This window comes from Halichoerus grypus, chromosome 8 (genome assembly GCF_964656455.1).
Source record: "Halichoerus grypus chromosome 8, mHalGry1.hap1.1, whole genome shotgun sequence".
NCBI classification, from domain to species: Eukaryota; Metazoa; Chordata; class Mammalia; order Carnivora; family Phocidae; genus Halichoerus; species Halichoerus grypus.
In genome coordinates, this window is record NC_135719.1 from 64,713,052 (window position 1) to 64,725,356 (window position 12,305).

Consider the following 12,305-nt stretch of genomic DNA (forward strand, 5'->3'; position numbering starts at 1 on the left):
GATTTAAGTTTTTAAAATCTTTATTTTTTGATCACGGGCAATCTTTATTGATACAACCAGGAGAGAATTTCTGACGCATGTGTATTTAGTTAAAATGTACATAACATCTGTAATGCATGTCTGCTGATGTGGTTGCCTGCCTGTCAAAAATCAGATCCTCAATTTTGGCTGCATATTTTGATGCCCTGGTGTAGGGTATTTTCCAACATCAACAACAAAGTCTCTGATGCCCCAGACACCAACTGCATGTTCAAGAATTCAATTTTTACACCAACTACCCATTGTTAGCACAGACCTCAAAGCTTAGGGGTTCAGTCCCACAAGACTATCCCCCATTTCAGATGCCAGTTGTAAGCCCTGGGACTCCTCTACTTTTGACTGACTAGCTATAAATCAAGGGTTCTCATGACCCCTTCCTCAGATTTGATAATTTGCTAGAACAGCTCACAGAACTCAGGAATACACTTTACTTTCTTTTACTACTTCATTATAAAGGACATTATAAAGGCTACAATTCAACAACCAGTTGAAGAGGTATATAGGGTGAGGTCCTAAAGAGTCCCAAGTGTAGGAGCTTCTGTTCTGTGTGGCTGGGGTACACCACCTTCCCAGCACATGGCTGTGTTCACTAACCTGGAAGCTCTTGGAACCCCATCATTTAAGGTTTTTTATGGATGTCTTGTTATGCAGATATGATTGATTAAATCACTTGCCACTGGTGACTGACTCAATCCCCAGCCCCTGTTCTTGCTCTGGAGGTTGGGGGTGAGGCTGAAAATTCCAAGATTCCAATCTAGATCTTTCTAGTGACCAGCCTCCATCTGAAGCCATATAGGGGCTACCAAGATTCACCTCATTAGAACAAAATATACTCCTATAACCTTTATCACTCAGGGAATTCCAAGAGTTTTAGGAACTCTGTGCCAGGAACTGGGGACAAAGATCATGTATCTTTCTATGATACCATACCTGGAATCACTTTAAAAAGTCTCAGTTCATAGGCTCTACATCTAGATTCTGATCTAGTTGATCTTAGGATGGTCTGGATGATTTTAAAAGTGCTCTTGGTGAGTCTAAAGTATAGCTGAATTTGATAATCACTGTGAAATATCTGTTGATCATCTTCTATGTGCTTAGCAGGGACTATAGAGAACTTCATGGCAATTACAAAGGGAAATAAAACTTATTGCAATACCTCAAGGGATTTATAATCTAGAGTTAGGATCAGATAAATGAGTGCATATATGATAAAACAAAGAAGTGTGTTAAGAAGATATATTATCATTCTATGAAGACACAATAAAGAAACAATTGCTTTTGGCTAGAGGGAGTAGATAAGGCTCTAAAGAGGTGGAGGCCTGTGGTCTGGGCTTTGAAACATGAGTCTAACCGTTACAGATAGAGAATGCAGAATAGGTATTACAGTCCCAGTATATGACTTATCTTCAAATTTCATAGACAACTCTGATGTCTTACCATTGTCTTTCCTTGAAAAATAACCATTCCATTGAAAAATCCAGGTATACATTTATATATTCAACAGAGATTTTTTATTCCTTACTTGCTCTACAAAAAATTTGAGATTAACAAATAATTTAAGGAATTTATGCAAAAATTAGTGAAGACCAAAATAAATATATCCCGTGTTCTGGTACACATCACTCTGGCATACAAAGTATGTACTTGGTATACTTTTGTACAGTGAGCTTGACGCATTTCATATGAACAGTCAACCCATGGTCTGGGAGGGAAAGTGTGCTAAGACAGATCTGTGGAATAACACCTGTTCTGATCTTAATGCAAATTGCAGGACTGTTTATTTCATAAATGAAGGGTGTTTGTATCTCAAGTATGTGCCTTCTAAATTTTCCATGTATTTCTTAAAGCGAAGTTAAAGTTTTATAATATCTGGCCTTTGTTAGGGAGTAGAGAAGACAGTTCACATAGGATTTATCATGGAGGAACAGAGTCTAAAGCTCGAAGGTCATGGCATTGAGATAATGAAGTAGAGCAATTCAGGTAGCTCCAAACTATTAACAGAGCTCTGGTGTTCACTGTCCTATTTAAAGAGTCAGTAGGTTTATTCCATTTATTTGTTATTTATCTCTGTGATTCTATTTTTTTATTCTTTATTTTTTAATTTTATTATGTTAATCACCATACATCATTAGTTTTTGATGTAGTGTTCCATGATTCATTATTTGTGTATAACACCCAGTGCTCCATGTAGAACGTGCCCTCCTTAATACCCATCCCCATGCTAACCCATCCCCCCACCCACCTCCCCTCTAGAACCCTCAGTTTGTTTTTCAGAGTCCATCGTGTCTCATGGTTCATCTCCCCCTCCGATTTCCCCCCCTCAATCTTCCCCTCCTGCTATCTTCTTCTTCTTCTTCTTCTTCTTTTTAACATATAATGTATTTTGTTTCAGAGGTACAGATCTGTGATTCAACAGTCTTGCACAATTCACAGTGCTCACCATAGCAAATACCCTCCCCAATGTCTTTCACCCAGCCACCCCATCCCTCCCACCCCCCACCACTACAGCAAATCTCAGTTTGTTTCCTGAGATTAAGAATTCCTCATATCAGTGAGATTATATGATACATGTCTTTCTCTGATTGACTTATTTCGCTCAGCATAATACCCTCCAGTTCCATCCACGTCGTTGCAAATGGCAAGATTTCATTCCTTTTGATGGCTGCATAATATTCCATTGTATATATACACCACATCTTCCTTATCCATTCATCTGTCGATGGACATCTTGGCTCTTTCCATAGTTTGGCTATTGTGGACATTGCTGCTATAAACATTGGGGTGCACGTACCCCTTCAGATCCCTACATTTGTATCTTTGGGGTAAATACCCAGTAGTGCAATTGCTGGGTCGTAGGGTAGCTCTATTTTCAACTTTTTGAGGAACCTCCATACTGTTTTCCAGAGTGGCTGCACCAGCTTGCATTCCCACCAACAGTGTAGGAGGGTTCCCCTTTCTCCGCATCCCCGCCAACATCTGTCATTTCCTGACTTGTTAATTTTAGCCATTCTGACTGGTGTGAGGTGGTACCTCATTGAAGTTTTGATTTGGATTTCCCTGATGTGGAGCAATGTTGAGCACTTTTTCATGTGTCTGTTGGCCATTTGGATGTCTTCTTTGGAAAAATGTCTGTTCATGTCTTCTGCCCATTTCTTGATTGGATCATTTGTTCTTTGGGTGTTGAGTTCTTTATAGATTTTGGATACTAGCCCTTTATCTGATATGTCATTTGCAAATATCTGCTCCCATTCTGTCAGTTGTCTTTTGGTTTTGTTGACTGTTTCTTTTGCTGTGCAAAAGCTTTTTATCTTGATGAAGTCCCAATAGTTCATTTTTGCCCTTGCTCCCCTTGCCTTTGGTGATGTTTCTACGAAGAAGTTGCTGTGGCTGAGGTCGAAGAGGTTGCTGCCTGTGTTCTCCTTTAGGATTTTGATAGACTCCTGTCTCACATTTAGGTCTTTCAACCATTTGGAGTCTACTTTTGTGTGTGGTGTAAGGAAATGGTCCAGTTTCATTCTTCTGCATGTGGCTGTCCAATTTTCCCAACACCATTTATTGAAGACACTGTCTTTTTTCCATTGGACATTCTTTCCTGCTTTGTCGAAGATTAGTTGACCATAGAGTTGAGGGTCCATTTCTGGGCTCTCTATTCTGTTCCACTGATCTATGTGTCTGTTTTTGTGCCAGTACCATACTGTCTTGATGATGACAGCTTTGTAGTAGAGCTGGAAGTCCGGAATTGTGATGCCACCGGCTTTGCTTTTCTTTTTCAACATTCCTCTGGCTATTCGGGGTCTTTTCTGGTTCCATACAAATTTTAGGATTATTTGTTCCATTTCTTTGAAAAAAGTGGATGGTATTTTGATAGGGATTGCTTTAAATGTGTAGATTGCTCTAGGTAGCATTGACATCTTCACAATATTTGTTCTTCCAATCCATGAGCATGGAATGTTTTTCCATTTCTTTGTGTCTTCCTCAATTTCTTTCATGAGTATTTTATAGTTTTCTGAGTACAGATTCTTTGCCTCTTTGGTTAGATTTATTTCTAGGTATCTTATGGTTTTGGGTGCAATTGTAAATGGGATCGACTCCTTAATTTCTCTTTCTTCTGTCTTGTTGTTGGTGTATAGGAATGCCACTGATTTCTGTGCATTGATTTTATATCCTGCCACTTTACTGAATTCCTGTATGAGTTCTAGCAAATTCGAGAGATAAGTGATACCATAAGATGAAACAATATTAGAATAATTGGGATCCCAGAAGAAGAAGAGAGAGGGGGGCAGAAGGTATATTGGAACAAATTATAGCAGAGAACTTCCCTAATTTGGGGAAGGAAACAGGCATCAAAATCCAGGAGGCACAGAGAATCCCCCACAAAATCAATAAAAATAGGTCAACACCTCGACATCTAATAGTAAAACTTATGAGTCTCAGAGACAAAGAGAAAATCCTGAAAATCCTTAGAGCAGCTCGTGAGAAGATATCTGTAACCTACCATTAGATTAGAAACATTAGATTGGCAACAGACCTATCCACAAAGACCTGGCAGGCCAGAAAGGACTGGCATGATACATTCAGAGCACTAAATGAGAAAAATATGCAGCCAAGAATACTATATCCAGCTAAGCTGTCATTGAAAATAGAAGGAGAGAGAAAAAGCTTCCAGGACAAACAAAAACTAAAGGAATTTGCAAACACAAAATCAGCCCTACAAGAAATCTTGAAAGGGGTCCACTAAGCAAAGAGAGAGACTAAAAGTAACATAGACCAGAAAGGAACACAGACAATATACAGTAACAGTCACCTTATAGGCAATACAATGGCACTAAATTCATATATTTCAATAGTTACCCTGAATGTAAATGGGCTAAATGCCCCAATCAAAAGACACAGGGTATCAGACTGGATAAAAAAACAAGACCCATCGATATGCTGTCTGCAAGAGACTCATTTTAGACCCAAAGACATCCCCAGATTGAAAGTGAGGGGGTGGAAAACCATTTACCATGCTAATGGACACCAAAAGAAAGCTAGGGTGACAATCCTTATATCAGACAAATTAGATTTTAAACAAAAGACTATAATAAGAGATGAAGAAGGACACTATATCATACTTAAAGGGTCTATCCAACAAGAAGATCTAACAATTGTAAATGTCTATGCCCCTAACATGGTAGCAGCCAATTATATCTGTGATTCTAATGACTAGAAGATGTCATCTTCACAGATAAGAGCATCTCTAAAGTGAGGATCCTAAATGAAAATCACATGTGAAAACACATCCCTCTGATGGAATCTTCCAAGTGAAAGGATTTCACTTAAAATATGTTTCATTTACCATATGTATGATGTCTTTGAATTACCATCTTCTGGTGGGAATTACAATCTAAATTTGGCAATTACTATTAGGGACTTTTGTTTTTAAAAAGTCACATATAGAATATTAAAATCAAAAGGGAACTTCTGGTTCATCCAGGATGGAATAGCCCCATTATTCTCAGATCCTCCCTTTTACAACTAAAAAACTGTGAACGTCATACAACAACAAGCATAGGTAGGTTCTGAAAAATGAGAAAAGGCAAACTGTATAGGGACATCAGGATTTGAGGAATGACAAGGTGGTGAGTTCCCTGGATTTCTTTATTATGTCCCATGTATCCTTCAGAGGGGCTTTAGAAGCCAACAGGCATTTACTTAAAAAGTGCCAAAAAAGGCATGTTCCCCCAGATGAAAAACCAGGAAAAGGTGACCCAAAACAAGAAAACTTTTTGATAATACTTGCCATACTCCTGTCAAACACCAATGGAAAACCTGTACCATCACCCCCTATGAAGTTTCAATAGGGAAAGTAGAGAATTAATCTTCCACTTCATACTCCACATCTGGAGAAGTGAACAATACTCTGATCATTTTGCCTAGTGGTGTTGATGGGCAGGAAGCTGATCTTCTATTTCCCACCCAGCAGACACAAGCAGTGCTTCAATTTCTCCCAGTGGTAGAAGAGTGTCAACAGGGTCTAGTAGTGAGTTGGACACAATAAGACTGAACAAGGTTAGCTAATACTCCTGTTCTCCCTCCCCTCCCCACATGTTGTATGTCATGGGATGCAGTAGGTAAGTGAGCCTCCACTTCTGCCCCCCACCCAGAATCAATGAGGGTTTGAAGAAGGACTAGTGGCACTCTACATCCTCTCCTCCCCTCCTATGGTGGCAGTGGAGCCCAGTGGGGAGGGGAACTTCTGCTCTTACCCTGCAGCAACAAAGTGGTGTGAGTCCTTTTACCTCTGGTAAGTCATTTTACCCTTGGTGGGCCAGTGGGGTGATAATCTTCCACCCAACTCAAGACAATGAAGGAGTATAAAAAAGGAAGATTAAGTAGGATCCAGAGTCTCATAATATAAAATCCCAGGGGTGCCTGAGTGGCTCAGTCAGTTAAGCACCTACCTTCAGCTCAGGTCATGATCCCAGGGTCCTGGGATCAAGCCCCATGTCAGGCTCCCTGCTTAGTGGGGAGTCTGCTTCTCCCTCTCCCTCTGCTTGCCTCTCTGCCTACTTGTGCTCTCTCTCTGAGTCAAACAAATAAATAGAATCTTAAAAAAATATATAATATCCAAATGTTCAGATAAAATAGAAAAATCACTAATCATGCCAAGAACCAGGAAAATCACAACATGATGAGAAAAGATAACCTAAAGATATCAAACCAAGATGAATCAGGAGTTGGAATTATCTGATGAGGACTTAAGCAACCAGCATGAAAATGTTTTAACAAGTAATTACAAATTATCTTGAAACAAATGAAAAAAAAACAGAATATAAGGAAAGAAATAGAAATTATAAAAAAGAATGAAATGGAAATTACAGAACAGAACTAAAAAAATGTAATAATCAAAATAAAAACTGGCTGAATGAATTTGATAGTAGAGTGGAGATGACAGAGAATAGAATCAATGAACCTGAGGACAAATCAATAGAATGTACCTACTCTGAACAACAGAGAGAAAATAGATTGAAAAAATTAACTGAGTCTTGAGGGATCTGTGGGACAATAACAAAGTAGCATTTGTATCTTCAGATCTCAGAAGGAAAAGAGAGAGAACATGTTACTGAAGAAGTATTCAATTAAATAATAGCTGAAAATTCCATAGATTTGACAAATGACATAAATCTACAGACTTAAGAAGTTGAGTAAATACTGAATAGGGTAAGCTACCGAAATTCATATCAAGACATGTTATAATTCAATTTCTGAAAACCAAAGACAAAGAAAAACATTGTGAAAGCAACCATAGAGAAATGACATAACTTTAGGGAACACCAGTTTGAATGACAGCAGATTTCTTATCTGAAACCATAGAAGCCAGAAATGCCACATCATTTACAAGTACTGAAAGAGAGAACTATCAACTATGATTTCTATATCCAGTGAAATTATCCTTTAACAATAAAAGGGAAATAAAGACATTCTCATACAAAAGAAAATGAGGAGAATCTGTTACTAGAAAACCTACCCTTAAAGAATGGCTGAGGAGGAACTATGGCTAAAGAAAGTAAATAAAAACAGAGAAGCTTTGGAAATTCATAAAGGAAAGAACAGTAGAATGGGTAAAAATAGGAGTAAATATAATTGAATATCTTCTCATTAGCTTCTTAAATCATGTTTGGTGGCTGAAACAAAAATTATAACACCATTGAATGTGGTGTTCAATATATGTAGAGGATATACTTAAGACAATTATGCTTTAAAAGTGGGGAGGGTAAAAGAACCTAAATAGAATTAGGGTTTCTACATTTCACTTGAAGTGGTAAAATAATGACACCAGTAGACTATGATGTTATGTATGTATATTTTAATAATTAAAGTAAACATTAAGAAAACTATTAGATCATAATATACTCATAAGCACTATAAATAAATCAAGTTAGAATCCTAAAAATATATTCAAATAACCCACAGTAAGATATGAAAAAAGAAACAGTAATAAGAAAGAGTGGAAGCAGAAAACATACCAAAATGACAAACTTAAGCCCTAACATACCAATCATTATCTTAAATGTAAATGGTCTAAATACATCTGCCAATAGATAAAGATTGGCAGAACTGATAAAGGAAAAAAAAAATGGCTTAACTATATGCTGTCTACAAGAAACTTCAAATTCAACGGCATAGGAATGTTGAAAGTAAAAGGATGGAAAAGATACACCATGCAAACAGTAACCAAAAAAAAAAAAAAATCAGAAGTGGCTATATTAATATCAGATAAAATAGAATTCACAGTAAAGAAAAATTACCAGAGACACAGAGGGATCAATTCACTGGGAAGACAAAATGATCCTAAATATGTGCATATCAAATAAAAGAGCCTCGAGTAAACCAAAAGCTGGTAGAGCTGAAAAGCAAAATAGACAAATGCACAGTTATGGCTGCAGGCCTCAACATGGCCTTTGCAGCAACTGATAGGACTACCAGACAGAAAATCAGCAAGGCTATACAAGATCTGAACAACACAACCAATCAATAAGATCTAATAAACAGACAGCATATTCTATTCCAAAATAGCAGATTTCACCTTTTTAATAAGTTCCCATGGTACACACTCCCCAAGATAGACCATTTCTTGTGCCATAAAACAAACCTCAACAAATTTAAAAGAATATAAATCATACTGTGTTCTCCGACCATAGCAGAATGAAACTAGAAATCAAAACCAAAAAGAAAATAGGAAAAATCTAGAAATACTTGAAAATTAAACAATACACTTCTAAATAAGCCATGGTCAAAGAGGAAGTCCCAAAGGAAATTTTTAAAAATACAGAGCTAAATAAAAATGGAAATACAACATATCAAAATATGTGAGATGCAGCCAAAGCCAGTAGTGAGAGGCAATTTTATAGCACTGAATGCTTACATTAGAAATGAGAAAAAGTGAAAAATCAATAACCTAAGTTCCTATCTCAAGAAAATAACAGCAAGAGAAAGCAAAATAAGTCCAAAGCAAGCAAGAGAAAGAAAATCATAAAGATCATAAATCAATGAAATTGAAAAGAATAAAATGATGGGATAAAAAAATCAATGAAACAAAAATGCAGCTATTTGAAAATATCAGTAAAATTGATAAATCTTTAGCAAGATTGATGAAGATAAAAAGAAAGAAGACACAAATCATCTATATTAGGAATGAAACAGGGCATATCACTTCAGATCTCGCCACCAGAATAATCAAGAAGTATATATTGGTTTCCTATGACTGCCATAACAAATTACCACAAATGTGGTGGTTTAAAACAACACACATTTATTCTCCCATAGTTCTGGAGATCAGAAGTCCAAAATCAGTTTCACTAGGCCTCCCTTTGGAGGGTCTAGGGACGGATCTATTTCCTTGCCTTTTTCAGTTTCTAGCTCTTCATTCTTTGTGCTTCTGGCTCATGGCATCTTCTTCCATCTTAAAAGCCAGCAGCTTAATTTCTTGGCTCAGTCACCACATTGCCTTCTTCTCCTTTTTTAGCCAAATCTCCCTCAGCCTCCATTTTATAAGGACACATGTGATTGCATTTATGGCCCACCTCTATAATCCAGGATAATCTCCCCATTTCAAGATACTTAAGTTACAACAGCAAAGCCTCTTGTTGCCATATAAGGTAACATTTACAGATTCTAGGAATTAGAACCTGGATACTTTTGAAGGCCATTATTCACCCTACTACAGAATACAACAAATAACTTTATGCTCATAAATTCTATAATTTAGAATAATGGATTTCAAAAATCATAAACTGCCAAAACTCAACCAAAATGAAACAGAAAACCTGAATAGTCTTAAAATCATTAAAGAAATTGAATGCTTAATTTAAAAGCACCTAAAAAAGAAATTTTCAGGCCCAGAAGTCATCACTGAAGAATTATACCAAACATTTAAAGAATTAACACCAGTTTTATACCATCTCTTCTAGATAATAAAGAGGAAATATATTACAACTTATTTATGAGGCTGATATTATCCTGACACCAAAATCAGACAAAGACAGTACAAAAAATTATAGACTAATATTTGTCATGAACTTAGATGCAAAATCCTCAAAAACTTTTAGCAAATCAAATCCAATGATATATAAAAAGAATTATATACCATTACCAGGTGGGATTTCATCCAGGTAGGAAAGCCTGGTCAAACATTCAAAAATCAATGTAATACACTATACCAATAGATAAAAGAGGAAAAAAAATCATATGATCATATCAGTTAACAGAGAAGAAGCATTTGCCAAAGTCTAAACTCATTTATGATTTTAAAAACCTAGAAAAGGAAACTTGATTTAAACAATCTGCAGAAAGCCAATAATTGGTATCACCATATATAATGGTGAAAGACTGAATACTGTCCTAAGACTGGGAACCAGGCAGGGATGCCCATTTTTATTACTCTTATTCAATATAGAACTGGCATTCCCAGTCACTTGAAGCAAGCAAGGAAAAGAAATAAAAGGCATATCAACTAGAAAGGAAGAAATAAAACTGTTCCTATTTGCAGATAACATGATTGTCAAAATAGAAAATCTCAAAAAATCTACATTGCAAACTCCTAGAACAAATGAGTTCATCAAGATCACAGGATACAAGATCAATATCTCATTAATACATAATTAACAATGAACATGTGAAACTGAAAATTGAAAACACAGTATCATGAAATTCACTCCTAAAAAATAAAATACTTAGATAAAATTAACAAATATGTATAGGATCTGTATGATGAAAATTAAAATACTGATGCAAGAAATTAAAGGAAACCTAAAAAAATCAAGAGATACAACATGTTCATGAATGGAAGTCTCAGTGTAGTAAAAATATCAATTGTCTCCTCCAAATTCATCAGAAGATTTAATGCAATTCCTATCTGGCTCCTAGGAATTTTTTTTGTATTCATAGACAAGCTTATTATAAAATTTGTATGGATGAACACAGGCTTTAGACTAGCTGAAACAAACTCAAATAATAAAGTGGGAGGAACCTCTCACTCTAAAATTAGAGCCTAGTAGATAGTGGGAGAAATCAGCCCACCCAATTTCATGATTTATTATATAGCTACAATAATCAAGAGTGTGTGGTATTAGTGGAGAGATATACACACAGATCAATGACACAAAATACAGAACTTAGAAATAGACCCAAACAAATTGTCCAAATGATTTTTGACAAAGGTGTAGACAAGCAATTCAATAGAGGAAGGACTGCCCTTTCAACAAATGGTGCTGGAGCAATAAACAAAAGATAGATAGATAGATAGATAGATAGATAGATAGATAGATAGATAGAAAAAATTTTGATCTAAACCTCACAACTTATTAAAAAACTGGCTCAAAACAAATCACAGACTTAGATGTAAAATTAAAACTATAAACCTTTTAGAAAAAAAAAGAGAAAGTCTTCAGGATTGAGAGCTGTGCAAAAAATTTATAGACATGACACTAAAAGTACAATCCATAAAATAAAGAAATACCTCAAATGTCTTCAAAATTAAAAACTTTTGCTCTGCAAAAGAGCACTTTAAGAGGATGAAAAGATAGGTTATGGACAGAGAGAAAGGATTTGCAAACCTCATATCTGACAAGGAACTAGGATCTGGAATATTTTAGAAACCATCAAGACTAAATAGTAAAAATCAAATAAGCCAATTAGGAAAAGAGGGAGAATTAACTGAAGAGAACACATGGATAGCTAATAAGCACACGAAGAAATGCTCAACATCACTAGTTATTAGGGAAATGAAAATTAAAACCACAATGAGATATCACTACACATCTAAAAGACCAGCTAAAATAAAAAACAGTGACAACACGAAAGTTGATGAGAATGCAGAGAAACCTAATCACACACATTGTGGATGGGAATGTAAAATGATACAGCTACTCTGGAAAGTTTCTTAGGAAAAGGAAACATGCAACTACCATACAGCAATCTTGGGCATTTATCTTTGAGAAACGAAAACTTACATTCACACAAAAACCTGTACACAAATGTTCATAATAGTTTTATTTTATAATAATAGTTTTATTCATAATAACCAAAAACTAGAAACAACCCAGATGTCTTTCAGTAGGTGCATGGTTAAACTGTCGTATATGCATAGCAGGTAATCAAAAGTGTGTGATAGGGCGCCTGGGTGGCTCAGTTGGTTAAGCGACTGCCTTCGGCTCAGGTCATGATCCTGGAGTCCCGGGATCGAGTCCCACATCAGGGTCCCTGCTCAGCAGGGAGTCTGCTTC

The 12,305-nt window shown here is 36.2% G+C and overlaps 1 protein-coding gene across 9 annotated transcripts in view; it reads right to left on the reverse strand.

Annotated features, from left to right (window-relative positions):
- Positions 1-12,305, reverse strand: part of SEMA6D (semaphorin 6D) — a 590,398-nt gene that overhangs the window by 135,740 nt on the left and 442,353 nt on the right. The gene's annotated exons all lie outside the window — the stretch shown is intronic.